General features: G+C 36.3%; 2 long non-coding RNA genes across 4 annotated transcripts in view; one reads left to right on the top strand and one right to left on the bottom strand.

Moving 5' to 3' along the window:
- LOC141376383 (uncharacterized) overlaps positions 1-17,085 on the bottom strand; it is a 51,286-nt gene that overhangs the window by 10,958 nt on the left and 23,243 nt on the right. The window contains exon 4 of one of the 3 annotated variants that reach the window (XR_015501172.1): positions 8,937-13,796. The exons of 1 other annotated variant lie outside the window; for it this stretch is intronic. This is a non-coding gene — a long non-coding RNA (uncharacterized LOC141376383). Of the gene's footprint in view, positions 1-8,936; positions 13,797-17,085 lie in introns of those variants that run through there. One more of the 3 variants, XR_015501170.1, reaches the window with a different exon arrangement.
- Positions 5,025-10,908, top strand: LOC147842095 (uncharacterized). Its single transcript, XR_015501175.1, has 2 exons — positions 5,025-9,027; positions 10,267-10,908. It is a non-coding gene; the product is annotated as an uncharacterized LOC147842095 (long non-coding RNA).

The raw sequence follows: 17,085 nt of genomic DNA, 5'->3' as shown, positions 1-17,085 counted from the left end.
GTTTGAACCTTTTACTGTTTAAATCATATAAAATCACTTTTATTGTCACATCATCAGCAGCATGTGTGCTATGATGAGTGAAAAGCTTAGGTGCTGGCTCCAGACAGTACAAAATACAGATAGTGCAAACACAATGACAGTGCAAATAAAATGACAGTGCAAAATACAGACAGTGCAAATACAATGAAAGTGCAAAATACAACAGCATTCATTCATTTTCTTGTCGGCTTAGTCCCTTAATAATCCAGAATGAACCGCCAACTTATCCAGCAAATTTTTTTTTACACAGCGGATGCCCTTCCAGCTGCAATCCATCTCTGGGAAATATACACACACATTCACACACACACTCATACACTACAGACAATTTAGCCTACCCAATTTACCTGTATCACGTCTTTGGACTGTGGGGGAAACCAGAGCACCCGGAGGAAACCCACGCAAAGGCAGGGAGAACATGCAAACTCCACACATAAACACCAACTGAGCTGAGGTTCGAACCAGCGACCTTCTTGCTGTGAGACGACAGCACTACCTACTGCGCCACTGCCACACCCACTACAACAGCATACTCCTCAAAAAAAAAAAAAAAATAGGAAAATTGACAGCGATATGTACAATGAATAGGTGTCCACATAGTTGTAGGCAGTATTGTTTCAAGTATGGATTGGTTGATTGTGGTTGTTGGTTGATTGTTTCAAGTATTGACTGTTAATTATGGAAAAACATAAAACTGTTAAACATACAAAATACACAATTGTAAGTATGCAAATTCAATAAAATGCACATACACAAGCACAATCGGGGCTCAGTGCAAAATAGATCCCTTGACCAAACCATATACTGTTGAAGTCAGAATTATTAGCCTCTTTGATTTTGATTCTTCTTTTTTTAAATATTTTCCAAATGATGTTTAACAGAGCAAGGAAATTTTCACAGTATGTCTGATAATATTTTCTCTTCTGGAGAAAGGCTTATAATATTTATTTCGGCTAGAATAAAAGCAGTTTCAAATTTTTTAAACACCATTTTAAGGACAAAATTATTAGCCTCATTAAGCTATATTTCTTATCTTGACTGTCTACAGAACAAACCATTGTTATACAATAACTTGCCTAATTACCCTAACCTGCCTAGTTAACCTAATTAACCTAGTTAAGCCTTTAAATGTCACTTTAAGCTGTATAGAAGTGTCTAGAGATAGAAATATCTAGTAAAATATTATTTACTGTCATCATGGCAAAGATAAAATAAATCAGTTATTAGAAATTAGTTATTAAAACTATTATAATTACAAATTTGTTGAAAAAATCTTCTCTCTATTAAACAGAAATTGGGGAAAAAATAAACAAATGGTCTAATAATTCAGGAGGGTTAATAATTCTTACTTCAACTGTACGTAGTACAATTGACCAAATAAAGAACAAAATTCCATCACATACTTTTGAGTATTATTTACAAAAGTTAGTTTTACTCTACTTGCACTACATTTTTGTACAAGTAATTGTGCTTTTACTTATGTTTTTTTCATACTTTTACCACCACTAGAGAATATTATGGCTACAGGAGTGAGCATTTTAGGCTTGATGAGTTAGGTGAATCACGTTCATTTAGCATGCTACAATGTATAGCATGTTAGCATTGATGCAAGACTGAACTGAAAGAGCCAATGTTTAGTCCTGCATACCAAACCATCATACTCGTGGCAGAAGATCTGGACTATTTTGTCGTTTCCATTAGCCAGGGACCACCCAGAGGTCTTCTGACTGTATAGGAACATGTCACTTGTTTGTTTTTGTTCAGTGTCATGTTAAAAGGTGTTAAAATGGAATGTCAGTGTCCTTACAATAACAATCAGGTATGTGAAACGTGTGAACAAAATGAAGGCAATGCTATTAACAACACAAATAATACTTTTTGTCCATTAAGTTAATACTATATGAGATGATTATTTGCTGTAGCACCTCTCAATTTCTATAACAGCACATAAAATTTATAGTTCATACATGAACTATCACACAAGCTCTGTGAAGAGGTCAAAAAACAAAAAATAAATATGACCATATCCTGTGTTGCCTTCCCACATAGCAAACGGACTTGGCCCAAATGTGGCCTCATTATGGCACTGCTGGCGTGTTGCCGGCACTGGCATGCATAATGTCAGCCGAATGTGGGCCATGCATGGCAACGATGGCACTGCATGCATGACGGCAAACTACATTTGGGCCAGTTGTGGATGGGAGGTGTGTGGAACAGATCAGTGTAGCGATTGTTCACATATACGGCTGGGTTATGGGTCAGTTTTTGGGGTTTCTGGTTAAATCGTGGTGTTAATATGGTTAAATTATTGCTTTACCAATATAATCTGTACTAATAATAAACCTGTTTTGGCCCAGTTTAGGGCTAGTTAAAGGTAAAAATTGGCTGAGATTCAGGCCAGTTATGGCCCATGTGTGGCCCTTGTCTTTAATCCAGATATGGGCCACTTCATGGCCATCATTCTTTGCGGTACTTGGGCTGAGGGAAAAGTTATTATGTGACCCGGAGCTGGACCAAAAAACATTTGCTATGTGGGTTACTAATGATATTACAATCCTCAATTTCTGGTTTGGCTTTATAGAAAACAGAAAAAAGATGCTTTAATATGTTGCGCATTTTATTAAACTGCACATAGCAGCATTATAACAAAACCTTAAAATGTTTTTAATATTAACCTTATTCCTCACGTATGAGTATACGGCAGCCATTGAAATCTGTTTGACTCGAGACTTCCGCTCTCATTCCCTTCCATTGATTTTTAGAGTTTAAAACAGCTTGTTTTGCTGCTTTATGTCACAAACTGATATTTTCTTAATACAATATTTCACTTTTTATGTATAGTTATGAACACATATGATTGTAGAGCAAGTAGTTTGATCGTTTTCTGACATGTATTATTATTCCTAGTCATTTCTCCCATAGGCAACTGAATTGGAAGTTCTAAAACAATCGCAAAAAAATGAGCACACTTCCGCGTTGTACAATAAGGTCAATAATAAAACAGAGCTGCTTATTCCACATGTGATCATAACCAGAAAAAAACAGAAGCAGTCCACTGTGGCGACACAGTTGAAGATGACAACTATCATTTTTTCGTACTCCGTTACAGGATAACCAAACTATAACTTTGTTTGTTGTGAATATGCCCTGCTCCGAGCTGGGATCAAACCGGCGACCTTCCACATGGGAGTCGGTTGCTTAAACAAGAGCCCCTTTCACACAGTGATACTGGTAAATATATGGAAAATTTCCGGAACGACTTTACCGGTAAATTCAAAAAAGCGCTGTTCACACAGACGAGGATGTTATGGAATTTTTCCGGAAAAGAGCATTCACACATCCATTCCAAAATACCGGTAAATTCTGACATTAACCAGAAATTACCTCTAAACGGCTGCGCTTGTATTTGTAAACATTTGACTACATCACAAACTCTGTGGATGGATCAGTATAGTAAACAACTTCGATGAAAACATATAGAGAAACACTTTCGCATGTCGAGATGTGCATGATATGTGTGTTTGCTGGCGCTCCGGGCTGTTTCATGGGCACACGCAAAGCTTGAAGGTAAACAACGGCTTATAATAAGCATCTTATTGATAATTAATTACACCTTTGGCATTAAGATGAACATATAATCGTTATCTGACTAATTTCTAGCAGCTAAATGTGCCTGGAAAAATATTCAAAGGCTTTTATTCTCATAAACCGCGCGGACGTGAATGCGTCTGACTGTTCTGATTGGCTAAAGCAGACGTCTCACGTCAGAACGTTCTAGACGTGCACGCGCTTTTTCTGGCAACCTTCCTTCTGCGTTCACACAGCGCAGCATTCCGGCAAATTACCGGTAATGTGACAACTTCTCTTTCCGAAAAATAGCCAGAACGAATTTACCGGTATTTTCAAAAAGGGCCTGTTCACACATACACACCTTTCCGGAAAATTGCCGGTAATTTTCCAGAAACGTCTGTATGTGTGAAAGGGGCTAGTAAAGCTAAAGACCATGGCCTTTAGCGTCTGTCGCTAGAACTCCATTTTTTAGAGGTCAGGGAGTGAGGTTGACCTGCACAGCACTTCACTAGCTGGCCTCCGCTACATATGCATCCTCTAGTGGTGTAAAAATTACATACTGTGTCTTTAAGATTTTTGTTCTCGCTCATAACCTTAGAAGAGAAAAAAGGACACCAGATAAGGATGAATCTTTCTAGTGCTCATGTGTGGAATGCACGTGTTCATGCACACTAGATGGAGTGTACTTTAAAAGACTGCACTCAACTGTTAGCATACACAAATGTACGCATAAAAAAGAAGTATACTTTGGGATTGATGCAAACAGTTAGGTTTCAGCTCTCAGTTTTTGATTGGATGTAAAATGGAGAAGCTGTGTCAAAATATATCCTGACATAAACATACTAATCTTGCTTTCACTCCTTTTCACGGTTGAGTGTCTTGAGACAATTTATTGATGGATCTCACAGGACACACCTGTATTCACAGCTGTAAAAGTGCTTTATTTCCTTCTCTCTCTCCCATTTTATATAAACAACTAACACCAACCATGTGAATTCTTTCTTAATTTACTGTGTGCTGAAGCAAATGAATTACCGATCTCTAATGATAAAGGCTAAGATAAATTAAGTCTTTTTGGGACTGGATTTTGGTCCTCAGATATTTTTAAAGGTGATTTAATGGCAAACATTTTGATTTCTTGGTCAGAGACAAGCAGAGAAAACAAGCTGAATTTCTGCAGCTGGCCCCATTGAGTTGCATGCGTGTGAACGCTTCGTCACAGAGTAATCTCCCACAAACACAGATGTACAATCACATGTGTAAATGCACTCTCCTGCTATGCTCACAGAGACAAACTTCAAACTGAGGAGGGCAAAGCCACACAGAGATTTTTACCTCATGGTGACTGGAACTCTGTGAGAGTTCAGTGCTTCTAAAATACAACAGCCCTGTTCCTCGTTTAGCGTTGCGGTTTAGATGCCTTGGCAGTGTATTTGTAGTCTTTTGGCAGCAGTTAGGCAACCATGTACTGTAAAATGGGTAAAAGTGAAATCTTCTCAAGCCATCAATGGCACATTTGACAGCAAAACGGGAATTGTGGGAACGCACTTTGCGCGATGGCTTTGTAGGTGCTGTAAACTAATTAACTGTAAATTCAATTGCATTTTAGGCACATTATTGCATCTATATTTGTTCTGTCTGGTTCTTGAATCTGATTGGCTGATAACCATGAGAAATTAAAGTCATATCAGCACTTGTATAACCTCTTCGTTTTACTCCACCCACACAAGTAGTAAGCAGAGGACTACAGTTTGACAAATATTGCAACTGTTAGACAACATAATAGACTTTTGAGGCTTTTTTAGGTGAGAATGTAGTTGTTTAGATTGCAACTATGCATTTTATTTATAAGAATAGTGCTTATTTTAAACATTCAGAATTTCAGCGATTGAGGGCTTTGGCAGCCAGCCTGCCATAGACTAGGCAGAGCAAAGACGGATGATATTCCGCCACAAGATGGCGGCAGAGACTGCATAATAAGTCCTTGGGGAGAAAAACAGCCTTTTTTAGCATACGTTTCAAATTTCAGCTGAACAAATCAGTTCAGAGCAGGTAAGTCGATCTCTCTTTTTTTTTGTATTTTATAGTGTTGTATTTATACCATAGTAATCTGCTAGCGTTTGCTTTGCTCTGGCTTTTTCGGTTTTAATTATTGTGATCTCCCAATTGCAATAGAGAAATAGTGGGAAATCTCTGTAGACTGATGGCATTTTATGCCGTTCAGCCTTATGATCTTAAAATAAGACCAAAAGGGCCTGTTTTGTCATTAAATTAGAGATTAGGCTAAATACAATTTACTAAAGTGACGTTTGTGCAGTCACAACGTTTCTGCTGTTTCGACGGCCAGCTGCAGATGTGTATGAACAGTGGAAAAAGTAGTTCCTCTTAAAAAGCGTTTTTGAGACTCTGCATTTTTGTTTTTCTTTTTTTATATAAACGATTATACCTTCAAACTATTGTTCAGATGCAATATCACATTCATAGCAGTGCGATATGCCCAAAGCTATATACATTAACGCCCGCCAAACCGGCAAATGTGAGTAGATTTCAGCTGTGGCAGGTTAGACAGACACTCTCACTAGGCACTTTGACTGGTTGAAAAAAATTTTAAATTGTAGTTTTCTTAAAAGCAGGGTTGGACAATAAGTAAGGCCAATATTTGTGCAAACGTGATCTTTGAATCGAGAAGCAGCATGACTGACAAAAATAATTGTGTTCGCGCAAGCAAAATAAAGCAGGTAAATACAGAATGAGAGAATGAATGTTTAAAAAGCATGCACACTCCTGTTTACTTACGCAAAGCAATCGTGCCTATAGAGGAAACGCAACTGGTGACATCGGTTCTGTTTGAAATAGACTGGTAAAAAAACAACGATCGCGCACCCATGTGCGCCTAATCATCCTTTCTTTATCACACATGGTATGTTTTTACCTACTGTCCTGCTAAAGGTCTGAGACCTATCAGACATCAAATATATGCTTATAAAATATATTTTCTCAACAACAAAACTGTGGCCAGTGAAAATGGCGAGTGGCTAGTAATGTTGGAAATCTATCCCCAGTGGCTGGTGATCAAAAAAGTTCATGTCAAGCCCTGGATATGACTAAATATCATCATTAAACTTAATATTATTATTCTGGTTTATCTTAATATAGTAGCATCACACACTTTCTGCATATTTGTTGGTCACACATCCATGATTTGAATCTAAGTGATTGAATAGTGTTTAATTTACTTAGGGGTCAATCAATACTTTTATGTTGTTTATTCCAAATTAATTCTGACCCAATCATTTAAATGTCACAGCAGAAAATGGGTCTCTCCAAACCAGGCAACTTGTTCCAGTCTTCTATTGTCTAATTTTGGTGATCTGGTGTGGTTTGTAGCCTCAGTCTGTTGTTCTTAGCTGATAAGAATGGCACCGGTGTGCTCTTCTTTTGCTGTTGTAGCTCATCTGCTTCAAGGTTTGATGTGTTGTACACTGAGAGATGCTTTGTCTTGGTTGTAATAGGGCTGCATGATAAATCAAAATGAAACATTCCAATTTAACAAAAGCTGTGATTGTCATGCACATCTTGTCAGGGAAGCATGGCTCTCATATCTATTCTGAAATCTCCTCGAAAATATAGAGGGTTGTTCTCACTCAAAAACTGCAAATATGCCACAAAGAAAAGGCCCAGGAAATCAACTGATTAAACCAATGTTATTAAATGTGCTGTTAAAAATGTGCTAAATAATTTTAGCCTAGCTTGTAAGTGAACTAAGACTGTTGAAAAAATCTGCATCAAAATTGCCTTCAGGTAATCGTTCAGACCTGTGGTGGGTTGTAATGAGTGTGCTACTATTGCCTTTCTGTCAGCTCGAACCACCTTCAGAACTCCTGCACAAAAGATATTTTCTGTTTTCTGGATTATTCTCAAACCTACATGCTTGTGTTTGAAAATCCCAGTAGATCAGCAGCTTCTGAAAAATTCAACAACATCCATACCACAGTCAAAGTCCGGTAATCATCCATAACAATGCATATTCCTTAAATGCTTCACATAATGTTATCAGCATATTTTGTCCAGATTTTTTATTTAACTTGAGCCAAAGGAGTTTCAAGAATGGCCGGCACTGACATACGAAGACAAACTGGTGCTGTGCATCTCGTGGGAGCTGGTTTGGATCAGTCAGCAGCCTCTGATGTACCATGTCTCTGTGCTCTCTGGAGGGTGATTTGGGGGCGAGAGCAGTGGGCTGAGAGCAAGGGGCTCCTGCAGCTGCTTCCAGTTGTGTTTTTTGTGCTAATACACATATTTGAACATACATATGTCTGAGTTCACACACACCGTTTTTCGAAATGGCATCTGGTTCCGCATGAAAGATATCGAGGTGGGATGTTGGGGTCATCCGTTGAGCCGGGAGTGCAGTTTGGTACTTAATCTCATAAACATGACTCTGGATTCTTCACAAGTGATGGAAGCATTCCAGAGCTGATCCCACAGGCTGCTGTAGCATGCAGGAATCAGTCATCTGTGCTTTGGTCTGGTCCCAAGTAACAACAACCATCCTGAGGGAAGTTCAAGTACACAACAAGGTGTGTTGTGTCTTCTTGTTCCCGTAGCTCAGCTGGCTGAGTGCGGCACTTGGCTTATGGCTTCATTAAATGGAGAGTCTGATGAATCGTTTGTGCATGTGACATTAGGGATTTTCAATCACACTCGAAAGTTTTTCACAATGTGAAAAAAATAGTTTAGCGATTTATAGTAAATACACTGTAAAAAAATATCCGTAATTAGCAGTTTTTTCTGAATTTTGTGATCCATGTTTTTACTTTATTTTTTCCATGTTTATTTATGATTTTGGAATTGCATTATAGGACCACCATTCTTTTTCAACAATATTTAACATTTTAAGTGTAAAGTGCTACATTGTCTGGGTTGGTGTTGAAAATTATGGTACCCAAAACATGGCAAACTGGCAGTACATTTTCTGCTATTTTACAGACTTATTTGTCTACATATTATTTCTTATACTTTATATTATTCCAAACTACTAAAATGTCAATAAACGTCACTTTGTTAAAAGGTGCAGTCGGTGATCTGCCAAAATGCTATGCGTTAGCATAATATCTTTGAAACACAGTCCCTACCCTGCCGTCCAACGCCCCGCTTCCTGAAATCACAAACACGCACCCTAAAGATGACAGCAGACAACCCACTAGATCTTATTATTCGCCAGTTAGAAAACTTTATCGTACTTTATAATACTACAATTCCCAATGAAAAGCAACTACTCTATGCTTATTGTCAATGGCCAGCTGCAGGAATTACACTCATTTGTTCAATTCAATTCAGCTTTATTTGTATAGCGCTTTTACAATGTAGATTGTGCCAAAGCAGCTTCACATAAATGGTCACAGTAACTGGAACAGTGTGGTTCAGTAACTGGAACAGTGTGGTTCAGGTTTTAGTGTTTAAGTTCAGTTCAGTTCAGTTTAGCTCAGTTCAGTGTGATTTAATCATTACTGAGAGTTCAAACACAGAAGAGCCAATTCATCGATGCGTAGCTCTACCAATCCTGAACCATGCGAGGCAGTGGCGACAGCGGAGAGGGAAAAAAAACTTCACCTGATGGGAGTGAAGAAAAAAAAACCTTGAGAGAACCAGACTCAGTTGGGCACGACCATTTTAATTTCTCCGCTGGCCAAAAGTCTTGTGCAGAACTTCATTCGCCGTGGTTTATGCTGGAAGATGGCCTCAATGAAGACTCGTCTGTCCCTGGAGCGTCGCTGGAATCAGACTCATGTTCTCCACTCCCCACGACCATCAGCGCAGCAGCAGCTCAGGATATGGCCTGGTCCTGGATATGGAATCCTTGGGATCATCACGTCGCTGGTCTTGGATCCAATCAGTGACTCCGCATAATCTGAGGACCTCGGGATGAGTATCCCCAGGTGAAAATAGAGAATAAAGAAAATAATTAGCGTAGCTGCTGTTCATAGTGTATATAAGCAAGATGCAGAAGCCAGTGTGGAACCCGCTAGGTGATGCATTGAGTGTATGCTTTACTAAACAGATAGGTCTTTAATCTAGTTTTGAACTGGGAGAGTGTGTCTGAGCCTCGGACGTTATCAGGAAGGCTATTCCAGAGTGTAGGAGCCATGAAAGAGAAGGCTCGACCTCCTTTACTTGATTTTGCTATTCTAGGTACTATCAGAAGCCCTGAATTTTGAGATCTTAAAGAGCGAGTTGGTTTGTAGCGAGACAGAAGGTTGGTTAGATAAACAGGAGCTAGATTATTTAGAGCTTTATAGGTGAGAAGTAATATTTTAAATTCAATACGAAACTTAACAGGCAGCCAGTGTAAGGAGGATAAAATTGGGGTTATATGATCATATTTTCTAGACCTGGTCAGAACTCTGGCTGCTGCATTTTGTACTAATTGAAGTTTGTTAATAGAGGATGCTGGGCAGCCAGCAAATAGAGCATTACAGTAATCCAGTCTCGAAGTCATAAAAGCATGGACTAGCTTTTCTGCATCTGAGATGGATAGCATATTTCGTAATTTAGCAATATTTCTCAGATGAAAGAAGGCAGTTTTTGTGACATGGGATATATGGTTTTCAAAAGTTAGATTGCTGTCTAATATGACACCCAGATCTTTTATAGTAGAGCTAAAGCTAACTTTGTATCCCTCTAATTGTAAATTGAGGGACATTATCGGTGCTATAAAACAGGGGTCACCAATCCTGGTCCTGGAGGGCCGGTGTCCCTGCAGGGTTTAGCTCCATCTTGCCTCAACACACCTGCCTGGATGTTTCAAGTTTACCTAGTAAGACCTTGATTAGCCTGTTCAGGTGTGTTTGATTAGGGTTGGAGCTAAAATCTGCTGGATACTGGCCCTTCAGGAACAAGTTTGGTGACCACTACTATAAAAGGTCTCCTGTGAAATTGAAAATTAGTCTTGTCAATCTTTCACCAGAGGATTTCAGTGGCAAAACAACACTTATAGCCCATTCATTACACAACACAATCTACATAAGCTTTGCGTGACTAAAATAGTTTTAAAACTGAACATTTCCTGTCTGAAAGAAATACTTCAGCCATGGTGTCATCCTTCCACGAGCATGCAAAATTGACTCCAATAGTGATTCAGGATTTTTAAAAGATTTGATTCAGCATTGTTTTTACCGCTGTAACTTGGATGAACATTTTTTAGTTTTATGCCTCACCCAGAATATAAAAATACATAAAAATACATTTAGATCATTTACTTTATTCATTACTTTTGGAATGTGAAGATACTTTCAAAAAGCACAACAAAAAAAAACTTTCTGAAGACAATCACCTACTGCAACTTTAAACTGTAGGGTTGATTTTTAAAACATCAAAAGTCAATAGAGTAGAGGTCAACGTCCCATAATGCAATTCACAACTGTAAATAAATAAAAACCGCTTGTGAATCACAAAATACAGACATTTTTACAGTGCACTAAAATGTTTTCGAACCATACTATACTAGTTAAGTGCTTACAAATCGCGTAGTTACAAATCACTGTTAATAAATGCTACAGCATACTGTAATATTACTACCATAAACTGATAAACTATCATAAATACTGCAGTATTTTTTAAATGTAAACTGGGGTGTATTGTAGTATATTATATGGTATATGCTATAGCTGTAGCAACAAACATATTTATCAAACATATTTAGATTTATCAAAACATATTTAAGATATGATTTATCAAAACATATTTAATATAAGGTTCAAAAGCACTATAATTTTCTCATGTGAAAATGCACTAATAATAAGTTACATATTCATATATGAACACGTTGAGACACAAAGACTTAAAAGAAAAAACAAATAATGATTGGCCTAACAGTTAGTAAAATCTGATGTCTGCAATAAATCCTGTTTTCGTGAGTGCTGTCCACCTCAAGACAGCAAACATCAAAATGAGAGCCAGGATCTCCTCGGTGACCTTACTTTACAACTGTTTTTCTGAGTTCATTGATTGGCAACTTAGTTAAAACCAGACTTTATTCAAAGCCAGAGGGTGAACAGCTCTGTGCTGAATAAATAGCTCGATCAGGATCTCATTAGAGACCTTATTACAGAAACTTTATGATGAAGAATGTAAAAAAAATAAAAAATGGGCAGCGTGATAAGTACAAATCATGCGGTGCTGACATGTCAATATGTGACAGCTGTACTGGCCGAATTTCATCCGTTATGACGTGCATTTGATTGTAAACTACCAGAGTCAAACTCACAAACATTTCACAAATCTCAAGACGAATGTAGCCATTTAAGGTGAATGAGGTTACAAAGGTGGTGGCTAGTTTTCTCTCTTATGACATTGAAAATACTCATGCAATCCCCTGAACTTGTTAAAGTAGCTTACGGCGCCACCATGTGGATCATGAAAGAGTCACTAAAAGGGCACCTATTTTACCCCTTTTACCCTTTTGGTGTCTCCAGAACGTGTCTGTAAAGTTTCAGCTTAAAATACTCATCAGATTATTTATTGTAGTCTCCAGAATTTACCCATTTTGCTGTAACTGTTTTTGTAGCCTGTGGCTTTAAATGAAAATGAGCTGCTTCTCCCTGCCCACCGTTCCCACGTGCATGTCTGCTTCTTATCATTCATTACGTCAGATAAACAGCAGTCAGTGATAGAGACAGACACGGACAAAGCTGAAATAGCTCACTAGTTAAAAAGTAAGTTTATTTCACGTATTTGTGATGGAGTTTATTTAAGATTTTCTAAAAACAATGAGTACTGCCGTTTGCAGTACCATATAACATGATTGCAGTACAATATATATATGTAGGGTAGTGTTTCTACTGTTACTAACAAAAGAAGATATTCTGAAGAATGTTGATTATCAAACAGATGACAATACGAATGACTTCCACAGTGGGAAAGAATATCATAGATATCTTCCCAAAATTCTTAAAGGGTTATTGTTGTATATTGTTCTAAACAAAAGAAAGAAACTAATATAGCCTAGTTTTGAGCAAGGCTAGGGTGAATAAAAAAAGTGACAACATTGTCATTGTAAGTTAAACCCTTACTTTTTATCAGAAAACTAATTTACTTACAGTTATTAGTAACTTTGTAGCTAATTACACCCAACACTGCTTGTATCATGGGGTATCAACATGATGAAATAATGTCAACTCTAATCGGTACTGGATTTCGTTGTTTATTTATTTGATAAGTAGCTGTGTAATAAGGCGGATTATGCACAGTCAGATTGTTATTATCGTAAAACAAACACATTCAGTGTGATACGAGGGTCCGGATTCCCCCTGTCTGGGTTTATATTACGATAATGGCTAGCTAGCTGTATATTATCTTTTACTCAAGGATTACATATGAACTGTTGGAGTAGGTTTTAGGAAGACAATGTGCATCGAGATAAAATTGTTATGACGTGTTCTGTTCATTATAGATGGTATAAAATTGACCAGCTTGTTCCAAAATTAATCAGGCTTTGTCAAGTTTGTCTTATTAGTGGACAAACTTGGGTTATGCTGTGTGTAGCTCCTTGTTTTAAAGCATGATCTAAAAAATCTAAATGTTTTAAATAATAATAAAAAAATTATAATAGTAATTTTGCATTGTTGACCATTAAAGTCCACATTAACCAGTAAATAAATGGTTGGAGGGGTGTGACTACGCATATTTTGCCCATTCTGTCAAGCCGACATTATTAGAGAAGGTCTGCCAATCCAGAGTGGAAGCAGATAGTTAGATTTTGATTAAAGATTACCCAAACTAACTTTTCAGTGGATTAAGTTGGGCAGAACAATTGTTCACCTTAAGCTATATAAACGCTAACAAAATATTCATTTTTATTTTCCGCTTAGTCCTTTTATTAATCTGGGGTCGCCACAGTGGAATGAACCACCAACTTATCCAGGTTTTACACAGTGGATACACTTCCAGCTGCAAACCATCACTGGGAAACATCCACACACACTCATTCACACACATACACTATGGACAATTTTAACCCACCCAATTCACCTACCTCATGTTTTTGGACTTCTGAGGGAAACCGGAGCACCCAGAGGAAACCCACACAGGGAGAATTTGCACACCAAAAACGCCAACTGACCCAGCCGAGGCTCGAACCAGCAACCTTCTTGCTGTGAAGTGAACGTGATACCCACCGCGCAGCCCCGCTAACAAAATAAAATATATTTTGGTTTCATGCAGTATTTGGGAAGTTCAAATCACTGAATAGTCTTTTTACAAGTCTGAGGCAGGCAAATAAAGCTAAATGGCTATCCTTTAGATTGCTTATAAATGTGTTGCTCAAACAAAAATGTGGTTTCAAATATTTCCCTTTGGAGTGTGTTTTCTGTGTGTCAAGACTGTGGGTAGTCAGTTTGTGTGTTGGGAAGGTTTACAACATCGCTGTACGTGCAAATGGCTTGTTAAATAAAAAACTATACGTGCAAGCTCCACATTACAGTGCTGTTACAGTGCGGTGATATGTAAACCAACAAAAACAGTAAAAGCTCAATTTTGGCAGCTGAGGGAAACTTCTGAAACACCTTTAAAGAATGGCAGCTCATTCTGTTAACAGCCTTCACCTGCCAAATTAAAGTAGCTGCATGTGAAACTACATTAGGAAATGCATTTACGGTACATGTCGACGAGAAGGCCAATAACTGCATATTGTATTAATGACCATAAGATATTCTTTTATGTTTTGGATGGTTGTATGTTTGATTCCATCATAGATGTTAATCTGAAATGCAGAGCACCCCTGCTGAGAAACTGAACAAGAAGACCCACCACGACGCTGCTAACCTCAGGTTTGGATATGGGTCTGTTTTACAGACATTCTCATGGTGCTTTAAGAGTGAGAAGTTGTGGAAACGAGTGTGTGTGAAAGAGAGAGCTTGTGGTTGAATTAAAAGAGAATAAGATGGAATAGTTTTGCACAATATAATTAAGAAGGCTGTTTAAACCTTTAATAGCATTTGATTTTTATTAAAAGGGCAGTTCAGTTGCATGCTGTTCCTAATTTATAGCAATGAAACTTACATTAGAGTGTCCAATTATGATCATTTAAAGTTTTGTTTTGCAGCTATGAACATTAAAAAAAAAACTGTACCTAAACTTTTTTTACCAATAAACTTAATATTTAAATATTGGCAAATATAATGTTAAAATATAAAGCATTCATTTAGACATCTGCACACTGTGTACATTTTTTTAGCATCCATTATGCTCGTAATTAAGATTCTGAAACATAATGAGTCACGATCAAAGACAGGTAGACCACATCTGATAACACATTTTGCCAACTGTGTAATGTGACTTGTGACACTACTTTAAAAAATGTAAATGAGTCAGTAAGTAAAAACTCTAAACAACATTGCTGTTGGACAAAGCACTTTAGGGTAGTCTGTTAGCCAATATAACCAAAAGGTGTCAGGTTAGTTTTGTGTAACACTTTTTATTTACTTGTTCATACTATTTATTTACTTTGTTTGTGTATTTTGGGGAACTAAGTACTGAAACTACATACTCATGCTTAACTTATAAGTAAGGCCAGACAGAATCTGCGTACATTTACTGCAGAGAATTTTGTACAAAATCTGTGGATTTATGTGGAATTATTTTGGGAGTATCGTAACTAAAGACTTAATATATGAAATAAAAAAATAATAGCTTTTTAAACTTTTATTTAATGTTTAAAGTGGAGATCCATTTAGATTCACCTTGGAAAACACATCAAGTTTCTCATATGATATATCTACTAAAAGACAGAAAACATGACAAACTGTATTCTAAAAAAAATCAAATTAACACTTTCATATTAGTCAATATTATTACTGAATTTAATTTAAAACTGAATAAATATAAATTTACACATTTACACAAGTAATAAATAGTGATTATAATGATTAGCAAATAGTGACTTAATGATTAGCAAAAATTCTGCAAAAATCTGCAAATTTTTGCGCACGCAGATTCCGTGTAGGCCTACTTATATGCTAAATTTACCATTTTATAACACATTGCACCTGCAGCAAGGATCAACCAAAATATATATACACATACTGAAAGCAAAATTTCGTAAATACTGACTTGATTATTACATTTTAAGTTATTTGATTGATTGATTGATTGATTGATTGATTGATTCATTCATTCATTCATTCATTCATTCATTCATTCATTCATTTAGCGCAACACCCATATTTTAACCAACTATCCTGGTGTAGGTGGTAAAAAAAAAAATCAGGGTTTTACTTCTAATGCTTTGCCTATACTGCCACCCTCTGACCAACATAGGCTACCTGTTTCCATATAAGTTTTTTTTTTTTTTTTGTACTGTTGGTCTTTTTAGAAAGCAAAACAAAATAGATAATTTATACATTAATGTAAAAATTAAGATGGACTGAATTCATATGATGTTAAACAATACTTGGTGCTGACAAGGATAAAACAGAAATATATGATTATTAAAAAAATTTAAAATAAATAGTTCTTAAATAAAAACTTACCTACCCGGTTTGTGTGTGTGTGTGTGTGTGTGTGTGTGTGTGTGTGTGTGCGTGTGTGTGTGTGTGTGTTTTAAAATTCAAAATTGAATTTTGTTTGCCCTTTATTATCTTAGCTTTTTTTCTATCTGTTTATTGATGTATTTTTGTGTGTATCTTTTAGCTTTATTTTTCGTATGCCGTAAAGGAGATTCATACAATAAAGTTTATTAATATTTTTATTAATGTTGTTATTATGTTAAGACATTGTGTTTGCAAAAGCTATCTATATTTCTATCTTTATATATTATTATTAAGCACAACAACAATAATAATAATAATCACAAACATAAATTCTGTGCGTTTATGCAGGTTGATCATCTTTATTTCAATAATGTTATTTTGCTATATATTAATAAAAATGCTGAAAGAAATGCATTATTATTATTGTTATTTTTATCATTAATATTATTATTAGTCGTTTTAATTTAGAATATTCTTCTCACACCTGTGATTTTTACATATACAGCTGAAATCAGAATTATTACCCACCTACTCCCTTTGAATTTTTTTTTTTTACCTTTTTAAATATTTCACAAATTATGTTTAAAAGAGCAAGGAAATTTTCACCATATGTTTGATAATATTTTTTCTTCTAGAAAAAGTCTTTTTTGTTTTATTTCGGGTAGGTAATTTTTTTTTTTTTTGTTTACATTTTAAGTTCAAAATTATTAGACCCTTAAGCTATTTTTTTCAATAGTCTACAGAATAAACCACCTAATTAACCTAGTTAAGTCTTTAAATGTTACTTTAAACTATATGGAAGTGTCTTGAAAATATCTAGTCAAATATTACTTACTGTTATCGTGACAAAAATAAAATAAATCAGTTATTAGAACTATTATGTTTAGAAATGTGTTGAACAGATCTTCTATCAGTTAAACAGAAATTGGGTGCAAAAATAAACAGGGGG

The sequence above is a fragment of the Danio rerio genome, chromosome 10 (genome assembly GCF_052040795.2).
Source record: "Danio rerio strain M-AB ecotype USA chromosome 10, GRCz13ab, whole genome shotgun sequence".
Taxonomy (NCBI): domain Eukaryota; kingdom Metazoa; phylum Chordata; class Actinopteri; order Cypriniformes; family Danionidae; genus Danio; species Danio rerio.
Note: the sequence above shows the minus strand (reverse complement) of the source record. Positions and strands in the feature narration are given on the sequence as shown.